This window comes from Dermacentor variabilis, chromosome 1 (assembly GCF_050947875.1).
Source record: "Dermacentor variabilis isolate Ectoservices chromosome 1, ASM5094787v1, whole genome shotgun sequence".
NCBI lineage: Eukaryota > Metazoa > Arthropoda > Arachnida > Ixodida > Ixodidae > Dermacentor > Dermacentor variabilis.
Window position 1 is genome coordinate 20617787 of NC_134568.1, and position 20865 is coordinate 20638651.

The 20865-nt window shown below is 49.1% G+C and overlaps 14 non-coding genes across 14 annotated transcripts; all 14 read right to left on the minus strand.

The window, feature by feature from the left end:
• Positions 1 to 4928: 4928 nt before the first annotated feature.
• Positions 4929 to 5010, minus strand: TRNAS-AGA (transfer RNA serine (anticodon AGA)). The gene has a single exon. It is a non-coding gene; the product is annotated as a tRNA-Ser (tRNA).
• An 8002-nt stretch (positions 5011 to 13012) lies between these two features.
• TRNAS-AGA (transfer RNA serine (anticodon AGA)) lies at positions 13013 to 13094 on the minus strand. The gene has a single exon. It is a non-coding gene; the product is annotated as a tRNA-Ser (tRNA).
• Positions 13095 to 13867: 773 nt separating this feature from the next.
• Positions 13868 to 13949, minus strand: TRNAS-AGA (transfer RNA serine (anticodon AGA)). The gene has a single exon. It is a non-coding gene; the product is annotated as a tRNA-Ser (tRNA).
• A 203-nt stretch (positions 13950 to 14152) lies between these two features.
• Positions 14153 to 14234, minus strand: TRNAS-AGA (transfer RNA serine (anticodon AGA)). The gene has a single exon. It is a non-coding gene; the product is annotated as a tRNA-Ser (tRNA).
• A 203-nt stretch (positions 14235 to 14437) lies between these two features.
• On the minus strand, positions 14438 to 14519 carry TRNAS-AGA (transfer RNA serine (anticodon AGA)). The gene has a single exon. It is a non-coding gene; the product is annotated as a tRNA-Ser (tRNA).
• A 772-nt stretch (positions 14520 to 15291) lies between these two features.
• TRNAS-AGA (transfer RNA serine (anticodon AGA)) lies at positions 15292 to 15373 on the minus strand. The gene has a single exon. It is a non-coding gene; the product is annotated as a tRNA-Ser (tRNA).
• A 488-nt stretch (positions 15374 to 15861) lies between these two features.
• On the minus strand, positions 15862 to 15943 carry TRNAS-AGA (transfer RNA serine (anticodon AGA)). Its single transcript has one exon. It is a non-coding gene; the product is annotated as a tRNA-Ser (tRNA).
• Positions 15944 to 17329: 1386 nt separating this feature from the next.
• On the minus strand, positions 17330 to 17411 carry TRNAS-AGA (transfer RNA serine (anticodon AGA)). Its single transcript has one exon. It is a non-coding gene; the product is annotated as a tRNA-Ser (tRNA).
• A 773-nt stretch (positions 17412 to 18184) lies between these two features.
• On the minus strand, positions 18185 to 18266 carry TRNAS-AGA (transfer RNA serine (anticodon AGA)). Its single transcript has one exon. It is a non-coding gene; the product is annotated as a tRNA-Ser (tRNA).
• A 203-nt stretch (positions 18267 to 18469) lies between these two features.
• On the minus strand, positions 18470 to 18551 carry TRNAS-AGA (transfer RNA serine (anticodon AGA)). The gene has a single exon. It is a non-coding gene; the product is annotated as a tRNA-Ser (tRNA).
• A 203-nt stretch (positions 18552 to 18754) lies between these two features.
• On the minus strand, positions 18755 to 18836 carry TRNAS-AGA (transfer RNA serine (anticodon AGA)). The gene has a single exon. It is a non-coding gene; the product is annotated as a tRNA-Ser (tRNA).
• A 772-nt stretch (positions 18837 to 19608) lies between these two features.
• On the minus strand, positions 19609 to 19690 carry TRNAS-AGA (transfer RNA serine (anticodon AGA)). Its single transcript has one exon. It is a non-coding gene; the product is annotated as a tRNA-Ser (tRNA).
• A 203-nt stretch (positions 19691 to 19893) lies between these two features.
• Positions 19894 to 19975, minus strand: TRNAS-AGA (transfer RNA serine (anticodon AGA)). The gene has a single exon. It is a non-coding gene; the product is annotated as a tRNA-Ser (tRNA).
• Positions 19976 to 20464: 489 nt separating this feature from the next.
• TRNAS-AGA (transfer RNA serine (anticodon AGA)) lies at positions 20465 to 20546 on the minus strand. Its single transcript has one exon. It is a non-coding gene; the product is annotated as a tRNA-Ser (tRNA).
• Between the last annotated feature and the right edge of the window lie 319 nt (positions 20547 to 20865).

Consider the following 20865-nt stretch of genomic DNA (forward strand, 5'->3'; position numbering starts at 1 on the left):
CCTTTATGGCTGTCAGAGCTTCTAGCCTCGACAGCCAATCCGGTGCACATTCTTGCAATTTCTGTACATCAACGAACCGCGACATACATTCTCTAAAATATATGTGAACCGGGCGGGCGTCGGCATCGCAATGGTACCCTGCCATGCGAGCCCGCCATATACAGTGGAGTACATTCAACATAATAAAGTCGTATGGAACTCCCTCTTCATCCTTAATTGGCAGATACCGGATCCCTTGGAGGTCTACAGGTAATTCTTTCTTCAGTGTTCGCTTCAAGACGTCCCAGAAGAACACAGCCGCCCAGCAGTGCATGAACAGGTGATCGATGGTTTCGGGCTTCTTGCAGATCAAGCAGTGTGAACCCCACGGCACAAGACAGCCTCGCTCTTCCATAAATGTCTTCACGGAAAGTGTTCCAGTGTGGAGCTTAAAAAAGAAGGTTTTAACCCCTGGTGGCACCTGCATGCGTTTCACCCGTTTAAGGACGTCTTGTCCTGGCCCTCCACTGTATATGGCTCTGTATAAGGGCACTGGGAACACAATGTCGCTCACATCATTATACAGTGTTTTCCTTTTCACTTGACATAGATAATCTTTTGAAAAACGAACTGAAAGGAAGCGCACACTGTTGACCACTTCCTTAAGATAACCCCGAAGTTTTCCGGTCATGCTTGCCGTACTAACAACATACGCCGGCAATGCGTCGCTCAACCTGAGTTGACATACGGTGCGCAGAAAAGGATCGCGCACATCTCGAAAAAACAAAAAGCGGTTGACAAGTTGTCGAACAAAAAGATGTGCCAAGCCAACACCCCCGTCCTTCACTCTTCTAAACAAACTGGTTCGGCTAGCTCTCTCCCATGCTGATCCCCAGATGAAGACCGCGAACACTCTGTGCAGCCTTTGCACATTTGCCCTGGAACAATGCAACACTTGCATAACATAATATAACTTCGCTATAAAAAACATATTACAAATTGTCGCCCTTGAAAAAATAGACTGGTTAGTGCTTGTCCATCTGTCCACTTTTTCTTTCGTTTCATTAGTTCGGTTCCTCCAGTACTCATCGCTGCTCTTGTACCTGTCGAGGGGAACACCCAGATACTTCGTCGGAGTTTTCACCCAGTTGACATTGGCGAAGTATTCCGGTGCCGAAGACCACTCCCCGTGCCACAGCCCGAGGGATTTGCCCCAATTGACTTTGCTGTCCGTGACGTCACAGAAATGTTTTACTACAGCAATTGCTTCAGTCACACTTGGTTCGTCTGTGCAACACACTGCAACGTCATCAGCATACGCTAGCAGCTTCACTTCGGATTCTGCCAATCTAAAACCACGTATATTGTTATTTGCGGTAATGGCCACACACATTGCTTCTATGTATATAGCAAATAACAGAGGACTGAGGGGACAGCCTTGGCGCACTGAACGCATGATGTTAATGGGGGCCCCCAGCGACTTATTAACAATTAACCTTGTAGTGCAGTTCTGGTACGCCAAGGCCACACCCTCAGTGATGATGGTACCGGCATTAACATGATCCAATATGGAGAACAAAATAACGTGAGCGACGCAATCGAACGCTTTCTCAAGATCAAGCTGAAGAACTGCAACGCCGCCACCGGTGACGTCACAGCACTCGAGCACACACCGCATCTTATGGATGTTAGAAAAAATTGTTCGCCCTTTGATTCCACAAGTTTGATGGTCTGTGACGATTTCCTTTATGACACTTTGAAGTCTGGTCGCTAAAATCTTCATAAATATCTTGTAATCCACATTTGTTAGTGATATGGGCCTATAGGATGATACGAATCTCAGTTTATCTAATTTATCGTTCTTCGGAATTAGAATGGTGTGCGCTTTCCCAAAAGAAGGTGGCAATGATTTCTGCTCGTACGCTTCATTAAATACTTCTACTAATAAAGGGGCCAGTTCTCTTTTCAATGTCTTATATAAGGCGGCGCTGAGTCCATCTGGTCCCGGTGACTTGCCCAAGTTTAAATCGTCGATTGCCTTTTCGACTTCCGTCTCCGTTATTTTCCCTTCTAATCGCTCCTTAGCTTCATCACTCAAACGCGGCATGCGGTGCAGAAAGTCCGCTTTGAAACCCTCTAAATTCGCTTCCTGAAATGCAAAGAGCGACTGATAGTATTGGAAGAAGGCGTGTGCTATGCTCTCGTTGTCGTCAACAACAGCTCCATTCATTAAAAGTTGATCGACATGGTTTCGTCTTCCGTGTGCCTTCTCTAAACCGAGCGCCCTTTTAGTGGGCGTCTCCCCTGCCGCCAGTGCATCTGCTCTTGCTCGCACGATGGCACCTTGATAACGTTCTTTGTCGAACTGTTCAAGCTTTTCCTTGACGCTCCGCACATCGTCTTTGTACAGACCAGGCTCTCTGCACTCAAGCGTTATCAGCTGCTGAAGTAGTGTTCGCAAACCCTTTTCTTTATATTCCCTCTCAAATTTGAGGCAGCTTGACCTTTCTAAGGCTTTCATTTTAACTTTTTGTTTAACACATTCCCACTTTTCTGCTATTGTATCAGCCGCATCTTCGCGTATTTCATTAACCGCATCCCGCACTGCCTTTACAAAAGATGCATCATTTAATAACAAGTCATTGAGTTTCCATAGATGCCAATTAAATGCATGTTCCCTTTTCTTTATACCTATGTTACATTTTACCAGGCAGTGATCCGAAAATGACACGGGTACAACGCAATAACCGTGGCATCTTGGAATCGTGTCCAACGAAATGTACATGCGATCCAGTCGCGCATGACTACTGCCTTGAAAACGCGTAAATGTCACTTGACGCTCCCCTTCCAGACATTGAAAAACATCATCAAGTTCATTTTCATTAATTAATTTTGACAAAACGTCACTACTTCTATCACGCACGCCAGCATTGTTGGCTCGGTCTCTAGCACTCAACACACAATTGAAGTCCCCTAATAACACAACGCGCTTATTACAGCAAACATATTGTGAGAGGTTCGAAAAAAAGAGGACACGCTCGTCTACAGAATTCGGCGCATAAACGCATATGACGCGAAACTCAAAGTCAGAGATCGTAAAGTCACATAAAACAATCCTTCCATCCAGACAGGACCACACACTTTGAATATGTAAACCCGGCAGCTTCTTCACAAAAAGAATGCACCCCCCGGAGGTGCCTACCGCATGACTCACCACCACAAAGTACCTAGTCGTGAATCGTCGCACCATGCTCCCGGTCTCCTCCTCTCCGTCAACCTTGGTTTCCTGGACGGCTAGTACGTCTATGTCATGGTCCGTTACCAACCGTAGGACCTGACATTGCCTACGACTAGCCGCCAACCCTCGCACATTTAGTGTGGCAATACTAAGTGACGGTATTTCATCCATCTTCATCTAGCGAGAAAAGTAGGCCCGGAGCATGGTGCTTACCCTTCACGACCAGCCCTTGGCTAGCCGCCTCCGGGGCCATCCGGCTTCCCGGCATTGTTTGTCGTCGACACTTTGATCACAGGCTTTCTTTCAGGCGGCACATTCGGCTTTGGTTTGAAGCCCACCCGCCTCCCCTGGGGCGTCTTTGTCGGTGGTCCCTCGGTGGTGCTGGTCGCACCCTCGCCTTTGTCCTTGGTCTGGTCGTGGGGGCGTTTGACCGGGCCGCCAAGAGTCTCAGTCCGGTCGCCGTCTTTCACAGCCTCGTCCTGCTGCATTGCCGTCATACCGTTGTCGGGCGGGTCTTCACTAATGGTTCCCGTCGCGGGGCCCACAGCAGTCGCGCCCTGCGCCTTCCCACTCCGCTTCTCAGTACCTTGAGCAACCGTGCCTTCTGCGCCGACGGTCGACGTCTCGCCGACTGCCGCTGTCGGTACCAGGTCTCCGATGCCTGTAGCGGCGTCCTCCGTCTCGACCACGTCCATGACGTGCTCTGCGGCCACGTCGTTCACTGCTGGGCTTGTCACGGCGGCGTAGGATTTGACGCAGTCGGCGTCAACATGACGGAACCGTCTGCAGCGAGAACAGCGCGGAACTTTACACTCCCGGCGGACGTGCCCCGTGCCTTGGCAGCGCAGGCACTGCATGGGTCGACCAGGGACGACCACCAATGCCAGCTCTCCACCGACGCGGACGTGATGAGGAAGGTCTTCCATTTTCACGCCGCTTTTCAGCTTTAGAAGCACAGTCCTGGTTGTCGACGTCTTGTCGCCCAGGCCATGGACGCGCCACCTTTCCCGGCTTACCTCCTCCACCTTGCCGAAAGCCATGAACGCCGTCCGTATGTCCTCGTCTGCAACGCCATAGAGCAGCCAGTGAAGCCTAAGCTTCACCTGCTGGTCTTGCGGGTCCACGATGACACACCGTCTTCCCTTCACTTGCAGTTCCTTAAGGGCCATGAGGCGCTTCGTCGCAGTGGCGTCAGACAGGGTCACCGCCCAGACGTGGTTTATCTGGTACGCCCCTATGCATACCACGTCCGGCAGCAGTCCCGTCGGCAGAAGGGCGTCTCTAAAATCTTCGACCTTGTAAGGTCTGGCGCGTACATCACCGTGTAAAAACACGGTGTTAAAGGCAACTCGTCCTTTCGGCAGCTGAGGCAAAATAAACGGATAATCCTTATCGTCGTCGGTGATCCTGTTTCCGCGACCAAAAGTGGTCGCTGTCGCTGCCCCGGAAGAGGCCATGACCCTACGATCCGAACAGCTCGGCTGCCGGATGCAGAATGCCACGACTGCAACTTACAACAAGGCGCTCTAAAAGGCCATTATTAGGTATAAATTCAGTTGCAAGACGCTCGTCTGTCTCTTAGGTTCGTTGAGGTCGGGCATGTGCCCCCGCTTCAATTTTACGTGAAGAGACGCGGAAACTAATTATTCTACAGTTGCTTCCTCTGCAAAAATGCGCACGAAGCCACACAGGCTTGCAAAAAAGGTATGCACGCAGTCGACAGGATTCGAACCTGTGCGGGGAGACCCCAATAGATTTCTAGTCTATCGCCTTAACCGCTCGGCCACGACAGCAACTTACAACAAGGTGCTCTAAAGGGCCATTATTAGGTATAAATTCAGTTGCAAGACGCTCGTCTGTTTCTTAGGTTCGTTCAGGTCGGGCATGTGCCCCCGCTTCAATTTTACGCGAAGAGACGTGGAAACTAATTATTCTACAGTTGCTTCCTCTGCAAAAATGCGCACGAAGCCACACAGGCTTCCAAAAAAGCATGCACGCAGTCGACAGGATTCGAACTTGTGCGGGGAGACCCCGATAGATTTCTAGTCTATCGCCTTAACCGCTCGGCCACGACTGCAACTTGCACAAAGGCGCTCTAAAAAGACATTATTAGGTATAAATTCAGTTGCAAAACTCTCGTCTGTTTCTTAGGTTCGTTGAGGTCGGGCATGTGCCCCCGCTTCAATTTTACGCGAAAAGACGTGGAAACTAATTATTCTACAGTTGCTTCCTCTGCAGAAATGCGCACGAAGCCACACAGGCTTCCAAAAAAGCATGCACGCAGTCGACAGGATTCGAACTTGTGCGGGGAGACCCCAATAGATTTCTAGTCTATCGGCTTAACCGCTCGGCCACGACTGCAACTTGCACAAATGCGCTCTAAAAGGCCATTATTAGGTATAAATTCAGTTGCAAGACGCTCGTCTGTTACTTAGGTTCGTTGAGGTCGGGCATGTGCCCCCGCTTCAATTTTACGCGAAGAGACGTGGAAACTAATTATTCTACAGTTGCTTCCTCTGCAAAAATGCGCACGAAGCCACACAGGCTTGCAAAAAAGGTATGCACGCAGTCGACAGCATTCGAACCTGCGCGGGGAGACCCCAATAGATTTCTAGTCTATCGCCTTAGCCGCTCGGCCACGACTGCAACTTGCACAAAGGCGCTCTAAAAGGCCATTATTAGGTATAAATTCAGTTGCAAGACGCTCGTCTGCTTCTTAGGTTCGTTGAGGTCGGGCACGTGCCCCCGCTTCAATTTTACGCGAAGAGACGTGGAAACTAATTATTCTACAGTTGCTTCCTCTGCAAGAATGCGCACGAAGCCACACAGGCTTCCAAAAAAGGTATGCACGCAGTCGACAGGATTCGAACCTGTGCGGGGAGACCCCAATACATTTCTAGTCTATCGCCTTAACCGCTCGGCCACGACTGTTTTTTTTTTTTCTTTATTGCCAGTCCTCGACATATCACAACACAAATTCCTAAATGATATAAACAAAGACCAAAGAAGCAAAAAGGGATGAATACACAAACGGAACAAGGAACAGTAATATTTACATTCGCTGCCGTCCGCTACTGTGGCACGACGTTGTCGGATTAAAATTCCTTTAGTGCTGTAAGGGGTTCAACCCTCGACAGCCACTCAGGAACAGGCTGTTGCATCTTGATCACTTCCACATACCGTTGCATGGATTCACAAAAGTACAGACGCGCCGGTCGGGCATCCGGGTCACAATGGTAACCCGCCATTCTTGCGCGCCATAAACAGTGGAGGCCCGTAAGCATGATCAGGTCGTACGGGAAACCTTCGTCGTCATATACTGGCAGAAACCTGATTCCGTGGGGATCTATAGGTAGCTCCTTTTTTAGAGTCCTTTGTAACACGTCCCAGAAAAAGACCCCTTCCCAACAGTGGATGAAGACGTGATCTATGCTTTCTGTTTTTTTACATATAAGGCAGTTGGTTCCCCATGGCATGTAGAACCCACGTTGTTCAAGGAAGATTTTAACAGGTACAGTACCAGTGTGTAATTTAAAAAAGAACGATTTAGTGGCTGGTTGAACTGGCATCTTCTTCACCCTTTTCAATACATCTAGGCCTAGGCCTCCACTGTACGGGGCTCTGTACATAGGTACCAGCAAAACACTGTCACATAAATCACGATATAACTTATTCCGTTTTACACTCCACAAATATGCACTTGAAAAACGAACACGCAAAAAGGAAACACTCTGAACTATTTCCCGAAAGAAACCACGGACTGGTCCTGGCATTGTTTCCGTACCTACAACGAATTCGGGAAGTGATCTTGACAGCCTCATTTGGATCACCGTGCGCAGAAATGGGTCGTTTGTATCTCGAAAGAAGGAGAATCTATTCACCAGTTGACGCAAAAAGAGGTGCGCCAACCCCAGACCACCATCCTTCACGCGCCGGAAGAGATTATCTCGGCTACATCGCTCCCAGCTTGATGCACACACGAATACAGCGAACACGCGGTGCAGTTTCTGCACATTAATACGAGAGCACTGTAGTACCTGCATTACGTACCAGATCTTTGTCACGAGAAACATGTTGCACGCTGTAGCTCTCGCGAATATTGACAAGTAACAGGCGTTCCATCGGTCGGCTTTTTCTTTTAGTTGTTTTGTCCGCTCCTTCCAGTACTCGCTACTGTCCCTGTAGGCATCAAGGGGTGCTCCAAGGTACTTAACTGGCGTCGTGACCCAGTTTACGTTCGAAAAGTGGTCTGGTGTAGACGCCCATCTTCCATGCCAAAACCCCAAACATTTCTGCCAGTTAACGTAGCTGTTAGTGACGTTACCAAACTTTTTGACGATGTTAACAGTATTCAATACACTTTGTTTGTCCTTACAGCACACAGCCACATCGTCAGCGTATGCCAGTAGCTTCACTTCTGCTGATTGAAGACTAAACCCCTTAATACATTCATTTTCAATGATGGCCAGACATAGCGTTTCTATGTAGACACAAAACAGGAGTGGACTGAGTGGACAACCCTGGCGAACGGAGCGCTTCACGTTAATGGGGGCCCCCAACATCTGATTAATTATAAGTCTGGTATAGCAGCTCCGGTACGCCATGGTCACCCCTTCAGCGATTATGTGGCCAAAGTTAACGTGTTCAAGGATGGTAAGCAATATGTCGTGAGAAACACAATCAAACGCCTTCTCCAAGTCTAGCTGGAGGATGGCTACTGCATCGCACATGGCGTCACAACACTCCAGCACACACTTCATTTTATGGATGTTAGTGAAAATGGTTCTTCCACGAATACCACACGTCTGGTGTGGGCCGACTACTTCCTGAATAACTGACTGGACCCATCGTGCCAACACCTTCATCAATATTTTGTAGTCGCAGTTAGTAAGCGCTATGGGTCTGTAGGGGGAAAGTTGCTTGAGCTTTTCGGTCTCTTCTGTTTTCGGTATTAGTACTGTATGGGACTGGCCAAAGGATGGTGGAAGTATTTTCAGTTCATATGCTTCATTGAAAACTGCTGTTAACATAGGAGCTAGCTGGCTCTTGAACGATTTGTACCAAGCGGCACAAAGACCGTCTGGACCTGGCGACTTCCCAGGATTCAGGTCTTCGATGGCTTTCATCACTTCATGTTCTGTTAATGGTCGTTCTAAGGTTTCTTTAACCTCACTCGACAGCTGTGGGATTCGTTGCAAAAATAATTTCTTGAAATCGTGCATGTTGACAGGCCTGAATGTAAAAAGTTCTTTGTAATGCTCAAAGAAAGCACGCCCTATATTATTGTTATCCGTTAATACCACCCCTTCATATTCGATAGCCTCAATCTGCTTACGTCTCGAGTGCTTTTTTTCTAACCCCAGTGCTCTTTTCGTTGGCGTTTCCCCGCATGATAGCCTTTCTGCTCTGGCGCGCACTAGCGCACCTCGGAAGCGATCTTCGTCGAATACCTCGAGCTTCTTCTTAACGGCGCGCATATCTTGTTGATAGGCGCCAGGTTGCATGCATTCAAGCTTCGCAAATTTTTCTAGCAATGTTGTTAAATCCTTTTCTCTGGCCTTTTGTTCATATCGCAGTACGCTACTTCTTTCAATTGCCTTCAATTTAATGCTTTGCTTCAGCAACTCCCATTCCTCACCAAATTTCGTAGAACTGTCTGTTCCAAAAGAATTCAGAGCAGCCACTACATTTTCGTTAAAAGTTTCATCCCGTAACAGCTCTGCATTCAATTTCCACAGTTCCCAGACGAACTTGTTTCGTTCTTTCTTCCTGCCCACCGTGCATTTTACCAGGCAGTGGTCAGAATATGATATGGCCGTAACTGTGTAGCACTGGCATTTTTCAACTAAATCATATGAAAGATAGATACGGTCTAAGCGTGCGTGACTTGTGCCCTGAAAGTGAGTGTAGCTTACGTCTCCGTGACCGCGAAAACATTCTGCGATATCTTCTAATTCGAATTCGTGTGTGATCTGCGCCAGGATATCACTACTTTTGTCACAAACCACGCGACGCGTAGACCTATCCTCAGCTTTCAATACGCAGTTGAAGTCGCCTACACAGGCTATCATTTTTTGCACATGTAAATGATGCTTTAAACTCAAAAAGAAATTTGCCCTCTCTTGCACAGTATTAGGCGCATAAATGCAAAACACGCGCCATTGGACATTACAATAGCTGAAGTCACAAAAGACAAGTCGACCAGAAGTACAGGAGAAGTAACCATCTATAACAAGACCAGGGAGCTTCCTCACGAACAGCACACACCCTGCCGAAGTCCCTAAGGCGTGGCTCACTACCGTATAGTAGTTATACGTGAACCTTTGCACCATGCTCCCGGTCTCCTCCTCGCCGTCTACCTTGGTTTCTTGCACGGCTAAAACGTCGAGGTCGTGGTCCACTAGTAGTCTGTAAACCTGACTCTGTTTCCTTTTGGCGGCCAGACCTCGAACGTTTAGCGTGCCGAGGCTAAGCGACGGGTTGGTAGCCATTATTGGTGAAAACCGGAGGGGAGAAGGCCCAGAGCATGGTGCTCACCTTAACGTCTAGCTGACCGCTAGACGCCTCCGTGGCCATCCGGCGGCCGTCGCCCGGGTTCCTCTTTGGTCGGCTTCGGGGTAAGCCTACGGTCAGTCTCCAGGTTCGGCTTAGGCTTGAGGGTGGAGCGCCTTCCAGGTAGCGTCTTAGCGGGTGGTGCCTCGGAGTCACCGCCGGCCTTTCCGTCGACTTTCTCCTCGTGCTGCAGGGATCTCTTGACCGGTGCCGAGACGGATTCGACGCGGGCGCTAGCAGGGGTCGCGTTGTCGTCCGCCTCTGCCTGCGTTGCATCCGTAGCTGGCTGGTGGCTCTCATTTTCTTGCGGGGCCGTCTTCACGCTCTCGACTGTAGCTGCTGGTTCTTTGGGGGGAGGGATATTCCTTCCTCCTTCGGCTTGCTTGGTCGTCGCGCCGGTTTCTGCCGCCACTTTGCCGTTTCCAGCTCCCGTGGCCGCTTCCTCCGCCTCGGTCACGTCCATTACATGGTCTAACGTCGACGGCTCGCTCTCCGCCGAACCCGCGGCTACTGCGTATGAACGCACACAGTCCGCGTCGTTGTGTCCAAAAAGCCTGCACCGCGAGCAACGGGGAACCTTGCATTCACGACGAACGTGGCCAGAGCCCCGGCAGCGCAGGCACTGCATGGGACGTCCTGGGGCTACCACCAGCGCAAGCTCGCCGGCGACGCGGATCTGGTGGGGCAGGTCGTCGACTTTCATTCCTGCCTTCAGCTGCAGCAGCACTGCTCGGGTCGTCGAGCCCTTGTCGGAAACGCCATCCACTCGCCAGCGCTCCCGGGTCACTTCCGTCACCTTACCGAAGGAGGCCAGGGCGGTCTTGACGTCTTCGTCGTCCACCCCATGCAGAAGCCAGTGGATACGAAGCTTCACCTGTTGTTCCTTGGGGTCGATGACCAGGCAGCGACGCCCCTTCACCTGCAGCTCCTTCAGGGCCGCCAGCTTTTCGGCAGCCTCGGCTGTCTTCATCGTCACCGCCCATACATGGTTGATTTGGTATGCTCCAAGGGTGACGACGCCAGAGAGCATACCAACAGCTTGAAGCGCGTCTCGAAAATCTTCTACACGAAACGGGCGAACACGAGCGTCGCCGTGCAAAAAAACTGTGTTCAAAACAATACGTCCTGTAGGTAGGCGAGGCAAAATTATCTGGTAATCTTTATCTTCTTCCGTCGAAAGCCTGTTGCCGCGGCTAACAGCCGCATATGCCGCTCCATTGGAGCCCATGATCCCGCGATCCGTTCAGCTCGGGAGCCGGAAGCAGAAATGCTCGGCCACGACTGCAACTTACAACAAGGTGCTCTAAAAGGCCATTATTGGGTATAAATTCAGTTGCAAGACGCTCGTCTGTTTCTTAGGTTCGTTGAGGTCGGGCATGTGCCCCCGCTTCAAATTTACGCGAAGAGACGTGGAAACTAATTATTCTACAGTTGCTTCCTCTGCAAGAATGCGCACGAAGCCACACAGGCTTCCAAAAAACGTATGCACGCAGTCGAGAGGATTCGAACCTGTGCGGGGAGACCCCAATAGATTTCTAGTCTAACGCCTTAACCGCTCGGCCACGACTGCAACTTACAACAAGTTGCTCTAAAAGGCCATTATTAGGTATAAATTCAGTTTCAAGACGCTCGTCTGTTTCTTAGGTTCGTTGAGGTCGGGCATGTGCCCCCGCTTCAAATTTACGCGAAGAGACGTGGAAACTAATTATTCTACAGTTGCTTCCTCTGCAAGAATGCGCACGAAGCCCCACAGGCTTCCAAAAAAGGTATGCACGCAGTCGACAGGATTCGAACCTGTGCGGGGAGACCCCAATAGTTTTCTAGTCTAACGCCTTAACCGCTCGGCCACGACTGCAATTTTTTTTTTTTCTTTATTGCCAGTCCTCGACATAACACAACACAAATTCCTAAATGATATAAACAAAGACCAAAGAAGCAAAAAGGGATGAATACACAAACGGAACAAGGAACAGTAATATTTACATTCGCTGCCGTCCGCTACTGTGGCACGACGTTGTCGGATTAAAATTCCTTTAGTGCTGTAAGGGGTTCAACCCTCGACAGCCACTCAGGAACAGGCTGTTGCATCTTCATCACTTCCACATACCGTTGCATGGATTCACAAAAGTACAGACGCGCCGGTCGGGCATCCGGGTCACAATGGTAACCCGCCATTCTTGCGCGCCATAAACAGTGGAGGCCCGTAAGCATGATCAGGTCGTACGGGAAACCTTCGTCGTCATATACTGGCAGAAACCTGATTCCGTGGGGATCTATAGGTAGCTCCTTTTTTAGAGTCCTTTGTAACACGTCCCAGAAAAAGACCCCTTCCCAACAGTGGATGAAGACATGATCTATGCTTTCTGTTTTTTTACATATAAGGCAGTGGGTTCCCCATGGCATGTAGAACCCACGTTGTTCAAGGAAGAATTTAACAGGTAGAGTACCGGTGTGTAATTTAAAGAAGAACGATTTAGTGGCTGGTTGAACTGGCATCTTCTTCACCCTTTTCAATACATCTAGGCCTGGGCCTCCACTGTACGGGGCTCTGTACATAGGTACCAGCAAAACACTGTCACATAAATCACGATATAACTTTTTCCGTTTTACACTCCACAAATATGCACTTGAAAAACGAACACGCAAAAAGAAAACACTCTGAACTATTTCCCGAAAGAAACCACGGACTGGTCCTGGCATTATTTCCGTACCTACAACGAATTCGGGAAGTGATCTTGACAGCCTCATTTGGATCACCGTGCGCAGAAATGGGTCGTTTGTATCTCGAAAGAAGGAGAATCTATTCACCAGTTGACGCAGGAAGAGGTGCGCCAACCCCAGACCACCATCCTTCACGCGCCGGAAGAGATTATCTCGGCTACATCGCTCCCAGCTTGATGCCCACACGAATACAGCGAACACGCGGTGCAGTTTCTGCACATTAATACGAGAGCACTGTAGTACCTGCATTACGTACCAGATCTTTGTCACGAGAAACATGTTGCACGCTGTAGCTCTCGCGAATATCGGCCACGACTGCAACTTGCACAAATGCGCTCTAAAAGGCCATTATTAGGTATAAATTCAGTTGCAAGACGCTCGTCTGTTTCTTAGGTTCGTTGAGGTCGGGCATGTGCCCCCGCTTCAATTTTACGCGAAGAGACGTGGAAACTAATTATTCTACAGTTGCTTCCTCTGCAAGAATGCGCACGAAGCCACACAGGCTTGCAAAAAAGGCATGCACGCAGTCGACAGGATTCGAACCTGTGCGGGGAGACCCCAATAGATTTCTAGTCTATCGCCTTAACCGCTCGGCCACGACTGCAACTTGCACAAAGGCGCTCTAAAAGGCCATTATTAGGTATAAATTCAGTTGCAAGACGCTCGTCTGCTTCTTAGGTTCGTTGAGGTCGGGCATGTGCCCCCGCTTCAATTTTACGCGAAGAGACGTGGAAACTAATTATTCTACAGTTGCTTCCTCTGCAAGAATGCGCACGAAGCCACACAGGCTTCCAAAAAAGGTATGCACGCAGTCGACAGGATTCGAACTTGTGCGGGGAGACCCCAATAGATTTCTAGTCTATCGCCTTAACCGCTCCGCCACGACTGCAACTTGCACAAAGGCGCTCTAAAAGGCCATTATTAGGTATAAATTCAGTTGCAAGACGCTCGTCTGCTTCTTAGGTTCGTTGAGGTCGGGCACGTGCCCCCGCTTCAATTTTACGCGAAGAGACGTGGAAACTAATTATTCTACAGTTGCTTCCTCTGCAAGAATGCGCACGAAGCCACACAGGCTTCCAAAAAAGGTATGCACGCAGTCGACAGGATTCGAACTTGTGCGGGGAGACCCCAATAGATTTCTTGTCTATCGCCTTAACCGCTCGGCCACGACTGCAACTTGCACAAATGCGCTCTAAAAGGCCATTATTAGGTATAAATTCAGTTGCAAGACGCTCGTCTGTTTCTTAGGTTCGTTGAGGTCGGGCATGTGCCCCCGCTTCAATTTTACGCGAAGAGACGTGGAAACTAATTATTCTACAGTTGCTTCCTCTGCAAAAATGCGCACGAAGCCACACAGGCTTGCAAAAAAGGTATGCACGCAGTCGACAGGATTCGAACCTGTGCGGGGAGACCCCAATAGATTTCTAGTCTATCGCCTTAACCGCTCGGCCACGACTGCAACTTGCACAAAGGCGCTCTAAAAGGCCATTATTAGGTATAAATTCAGTTGCAAGACGCTCGTCTGCTTCTTAGGTTCGTTGAGGTCGGGCATGTGCCCCCGCTTCAATTTTACGCGAAGAGACGTGGAAACTAATTATTCTACAGTTGCTTCCTCTCCAAGAATGCGCACGAAGCCACACAGGCTTCCAAAAAAGGTATGCACGCAGTCGACAGGATTCGAACCTGTGCGGGGAGACCCCAATAGATTTCTAGTCTATCGCCTTAACCGCTCGGCCACGACTGCAACTTACAACAAGGTGCTCTAAAAGGCCATTATTAGGTATAAATTCAGTTGCAAGACGCTCGTCTGTTTCTTAGGTTCGTTGAGGTCGGGCATGTGCCCCCGCTTCAAATTTACGCGAAGAGACGTGGAAACTAATTATTCTACAGTTGCTTCCTCTGCAAGAATGCGCACGAAGCCACACAGGCTTGCAAAAAAGGTATGCACGCAGTCGACAGGATTCGAACCTGTGCGGGGAGACCCCAATAGATTTCTAGTCTATCGCCTTAACCGCTCGGCCACGACTGCAACTTGCACAAAGGCGCTCTAAAAGGCCATTATTAGGTATAAATTCAGTTGCAAGACGCTCGTCTGCTTCTTAGGTTCGTTGAGGTCGGGCACGTGCCCCCGCTTCAATTTTACGCGACGAGACGTGGAAACTAATTATTCTACAGTTGCTTCCTCTGCAGAAATGCGCACGAAGCCACACAGGCTTCCAAAAAAGGTATGCACGCAGTCGACAGGATTCGAACTTGTGCGGGGAGACCCCAATAGATTTCTAGTCTATCGCCTTAACCGCTCGGCCACGACTGCAACTTGCACAAATGCGCTCTAAAAGGCCATTATTAGGTATAAATTCTGTTGCAAGACGCTCGTCTGTTTCTTAGGTTCGTTGAGGTCGGGCATGTGCCCCCGCTTCAATTTTACGCGAAGAGACGTGGAAACTAATTATTCTACAGTTGCTTCCTCTGCAAAAATGCGCACGAAGCCACACAGGCTTGCAAAAAAGGTATGCACGCAGTCGACAGGATTCGAACTTGGGCGGGGAGACCCCAATAGATTTCTAGTCTATCGCCTTAACCGCTCGGCCACGACTGCAACTTGCACAAAGGCGCTCTAAAAGGCCATTATTAGGTATAAATTCAGTTGCAAGACGCTCGTCTGCTTCTTAGGTTCGTTGAGGTCGGGCATGTGCCCCCGCTTCAATTTTACGCGAAGAGACGTGGAAACTAATTATTCTACAGTTGCTTCCTCTGCAAGAATGCGCACGAAGCCACACAGGCTTCCAAAAAGGTATGCACGCAGTCGACAGGATTCGAACCTGTGCGGGGAGACCCCAATAGATTTCTAGTCTATCGCCTTAACCGCTCGGCCACGACGGCAACTTACAACAAGTTGCTCTAAAAGGCCATTATTAGGTATAAATTCAGTTTCAAGACGGTCGTCTGTTTCTTAGGTTCGTTGAGGTCGGGCATGTGCCCCCGCTTCAAATTTACGCGAAGAGACGTGGAAACTAATTATTCTACAGTTGCTTCCTCTGCAAGAATGCGCACGAAGCCACGCAGGCTTGCAAAAAAGGTATGCACGCATTCGACAGGATTCGAACCTGTGCGGGGAGACCCCAATAGATTTCTAGTCTATCGCCTTAACCGCTCGGCCACGACTGCAACTTGCACAAAGGCGCTCTAAAAGGCCATTATTAGGTATAAATTCAGTTGCAAGACGCTCGTCTGCTTCTTAGGTTCGTTGAGGTCGGGCACGTGCCCCCGCTTCAATTTTACGCGAAGAGACGTGGAAACTAATTATTCTACAGTTGCTTCCTCTGCAAGAATGCGCACGAAGCCCCACAGGCTTCCAAAAAAGGTATGCACGCAGTCGACAGGATTCGAACCTGTGCGGGGAGACCCCAATAGATTTCTAGTCTAACGCCTTAACCGCTCGGCCACGACTGCAATTTTTTTTTTCTTTATTGCCAGTCCTCGACATAACGCAACACAAATTCCTAAATGATATAAACAAAGACCAAAGAAGCAAAAAGGGATGAATACACAAACGGAACAAGGAACAGTAATATTTACATTCGCTGCCGTCCGCTACTGTGGCACGACGTTGTCGGATTAAAATTCCTTTAGTGCTGTAAGGGGTTCAACCCTCGACAGCCACTCAGGAACAGGCTGTTGCATCTTCATCACTTCCACATACCGTTGCATGGATTCACAAAAGTACAGACGCGCCGGTCGGGCATCCGGGTCACAATGGTAACCCGCCATTCTTGCGCGCCATAAACAGTGGAGGCCCGTAAGCATGATCAGGTCGTACGGGAAACCTTCGTCGTCATATACTGGCAGAAACCTGATTCCGTGGGGATCTATAGGTAGCTCCTTTTTTAGAGTCCTTTGTAACACGTCCCAGAAAAAGACCCCTTCCCAACAGTGGATGAAGACATGATCTATGCTTTCTGTTTTTTTACATATAAGGCAGTGGGTTCCCCATGGCATGTAGAACCCACGTTGTTCAAGGAAGAATTTAACAGGTAGAGTACCGGTGTGTAATTTAAAGAAGAACGATTTAGTGGCTGGTTGAACTGGCATCTTCTTCACCCTTTTCAATACATCTAGGCCTGGGCCTCCACTGTACGGGGCTCTGTACATAGGTACCAGCAAAACACTGTCACATAAATCACGATATAACTTTTTCCGTTTTACACTCCACAAATATGCACTTGAAAAACGAACACGCAAAAAGAAAACACTCTGAACTATTTCCCGAAAGAAACCACGGACTGGTCCTGGCATTATTTCCGTACCTACAACGAATTCGGGAAGTGATCTTGACAGCCTCATTTGGATCACCGTGCGCAGAAATGGGTCGTTTGTATCTCGAAAGAAGGAGAATCTATAAACCAGTTGACGCAGGAAGAGGTGCGCCAACCCCAGACCACCATCCTTCACGCGCCGGAAGAGATTATCTCGGCTACATCGCTCCCAGCTTGATGCCCACACGAATACAGCGAACACGCGGTGCAGTTTCTGCACATTAATACGAGAGCACTGTAGTACCTGCATTACGTACCAGATCTTTGTCACGAGAAACATGTTGCACGCTGTAGCTCTCGCGAATATCGGCCACGACTGCAACTTGCACAAATGCGCTCTAAAAGGCCATTATTAGGTATAAATTCAGTTGCAAGACGCTCGTCTGTTTCTTAGGTTCGTTGAGGTCGGGCATGTGCCCCCGCTTCAATTTTACGCGAAGAGACGTGGAAACTAATTATTCTACAGTTGCTTCCTCTGCAAGAATGCGCACGAAGCCACACAGGCTTGCAAAAAAGGCATGCACGCAGTCGACAGGATTCGAACCTGTGCGGGGAGACCCCAATAGATTTCTAGTCTATCGCCTTAACCGCTCGGCCACGACTGCAACTTGCACAAAGGCGCTCTAAAAGGCCATTATTAGGTATAAATTCAGTTGCAAGACGCTCGTCTGCTTCTTAGGTTCGTTGAGGTCGGGCATGTGCCCCCGCTTCAATTTTACGCGAAGAGACGTGGAAACTAATTATTCTACAGTTGCTTCCTCTGCAAGAATGCGCACGAAGCCACACAGGCTTCCAAAAAAGGTATGCACGCAGTCGACAGGATTCGAACTTGTGCGGGGAGACCCCAATAGATTTCTAGTCTATCGCCTTAACCGCTCCGCCACGACTGCAACTTGCACAAAGGCGCTCTAAAAGGCCATTATTAGGTATAAATTCAGTTGCAAGACGCTCGTCTGCTTCTTAGGTTCGTTGAGGTCGGGCACGTGCCCCCGCTTCAATTTTACGCGAAGAGACGTGGAAACTAATTATTCTACAGTTGCTTCCTCTGCAAGAATGCGCACGAAGCCACACAGGCTTCCAAAAAAGGTATGCACGCAGTCGACAGGATTCGAACTTGTGCGGGGAGACCCCAATAGATTTCTTGTCTATCGCCTTAACCGCTCGGCCACGACTGCAACTTGCACAAATGCGCTCTAAAAGGCCATTATTAGGTATAAATTCAGTTGCAAGACGCTCGTCTGTTTCTTAGGTTCGTTGAGGTCGGGCATGTGCCCCCGCTTCAATTTTACGCGAAGAGACGTGGAAACTAATTATTCTACAGTTGCTTCCTCTGCAAAAATGCGCACGAAGCCACACAGGCTTGCAAAAAAGGTATGCACGCAGTCGACAGGATTCGAACCTGTGCGGGGAGACCCCAATAGATTTCTAGTCTATCGCCTTAACCGCTCGGCCACGACTGCAACTTGCACAAAGGCGCTCTAAAAGGCCATTATTAGGTATAAATTCAGTTGCAAGACGCTCGTCTGCTTCTTAGGTTCGTTGAGGTCGGGCATGTGCCCCCGCTTCAATTTTACGCGAAGAGACGTGGAAACTAATTATTCTACAGTTGCTTCCTCTCCAAGAATGCGCACGAAGCCACACAGGCTTCCAAAAAAGGTATGCACGCAGTCGACAGGATTCGAACCTGTGCGGGGAGACCCCAATAGATTTCTAGTCTATCGCCTTAACCGCTCGGCCACGACTGCAACTTACAACAAGGTGCTCTAAAAGGCCATTATTAGGTATAAATTCAGTTGCAAGACGCTCGTCTGTTTCTTAGGTTCGTTGAGGTCGGGCATGTGCCCCCGCTTCAAATTTACGCGAAGAGACGTGGAAACTAATTATTCTACAGTTGCTTCCTCTGCAAGAATGCGCACGAAGCCACACAGGCTTGCAAAAAAGGTATGCACGCAGTCGACAGGATTCGAACCTGTGCGGGGAGACCCCAATAGATTTCTAGTCTATCGCCTTAACCGCTCGGCCACGACTGCAACTTGCACAAAGGCGCTCTAAAAGGCCATTATTAGGTATAAATTCAGTTGCAAGACGCTCGTCTGCTTCTTAGGTTCGTTGAGGTCGGGCACGTGCCCCCGCTTCAATTTTACGCGACGAGACGTGGAAACTAATTATTCTACAGTTGCTTCCTCTGCAGAAATGCGCACGAAGCCACACAGGCTTCCAAAAAAGGTATGCACGCAGTCGACAGGATTCGAACTTGTGCGGGGAGACCCCAATAGATTTCTAGTCTATCGCCTTAACCGCTCGGCCACGACTGCAACTTGCACAAATGCGCTCTAAAAGGCCATTATTAGGTATAAATTCTGTTGCAAGACGCTCGTCTGTTTCTTAGGTTCGTTGAGGTCGGGCATGTGCCCCCGCTTCAATTTTACGCGAAGAGACGTGGAAACTAATTATTCTACAGTTGCTTCCTCTGCAAAAATGCGCACGAAGCCACACAGGCTTGCAAAAAAGGTATGCACGCAGTCGACAGGATTCGAACTTGGGCGGGGAGACCCCAATAGATTTCTAGTCTATCGCCTTAACCGCTCGGCCACGACTGCAACTTGCACAAAGGCGCTCTAAAAGGCCATTATTAGGTATAAATTCAGTTGCAAGACGCTCGTCTGCTTCTTAGGTTCGTTGAGGTCGGGCATGTGCCCCCGCTTCAATTTTACGCGAAGAGACGTGGAAACTAATTATTCTACAGTTGCTTCCTCTGCAAGAATGCGCACGAAGCCACACAGGCTTCCAAAAAGGTATGCACGCAGTCGACAGGATTCGAACCTGTGCGGGGAGACCCCAATAGATTTCTAGTCTATCGCCTTAACCGCTCGGCCACGACGGCAACTTACAACAAGGTGCTCTAAAAGGCCATTATTAGGTATAAATTCAGTTGCAAGACGCTCGTCTGTTTCTTATGTTCGTTGAGGTCGGGCACGTGCCCCCGCTTCAAATTTACGCGAAGAGACGTGGAAACTAATTATTCTACAGTTGCTTCCTCTGCAAGAATGCGCACGAAGCCACACAGGCTTGCAAAAAAGGTATGCACGCAGTCGACAGGATTCGAACCTGTGCGGGGAGACCCCAATAGATTTCTAGTCTATCGCCTTAACCGCTCGGCCACGACTGCAACTTGCACAAAGGCGCTCTAAAAGGCCATTATTAGGTATAAATTCAGTTGCAAGACGCTCGTCTGCTTCTTAGGTTCTTTGAGGTCGGGCACGTGCCCCCGCTTCAATTTTACGCGAAGAGACGTGGAAACTAATTATTCTACAGTTGCTTCCTCTGCAAGAATGCGGACGAAGCCACACAGGCTTCCAAAAAAGGTATGCACGCAGTCGACAGGATTCGAACTTGTGCGGGGAGACCCCAAAAGATTTCTAGTCTATAGCCTTAACCGCTCGGCCACGACTGCAACTTGCACAAATGCGCTCTAAAAGGCCATTATTAGGTATAAATTCAGTTGCAAGACGCTCGTCTGTTTCTTAGGTTCGTTGAGGTCGGGCATGTGCCCCCGCTTCAATTTTACGCGAAGAGACGTGGAAACTAATTATTCTACAGTTGCTTCCTCTGCAAAAATGCGCACGAAGCCACACAGGCTTGCAAAAAAAGGTATGCACGCAGTCGACAGGATTCGAACCTGGGCGGGGAGACCCCAATAGATTTCTAGTCTATCGCCTTAACCGCTCGGCCACGACTGCTTTTTTTTTTTTCTTTATTGCCAGTACTCGACATAACACAACACAAATTCCTAAATGATATAAACAAAGACCAAAGAAGCAAAAAGGGATGAATACACAAACGGAACAAGGAACAGTAATATTTACATTCGCTGCCGTCCGCTACTGTGGCACGACGTTGTCGGATTAAAATTCCTTTAGTGCTGTAAGGGGTTCAACCCTCGACAGCCACTCAGGAACAGGCTGTTGCATCTTCATCACTTCCACATACCGTTGCATGGATTCACAAAAGTACAGACGCGCCGGTCGGGCATCCGGGTCACAATGGTAACCCGCCATT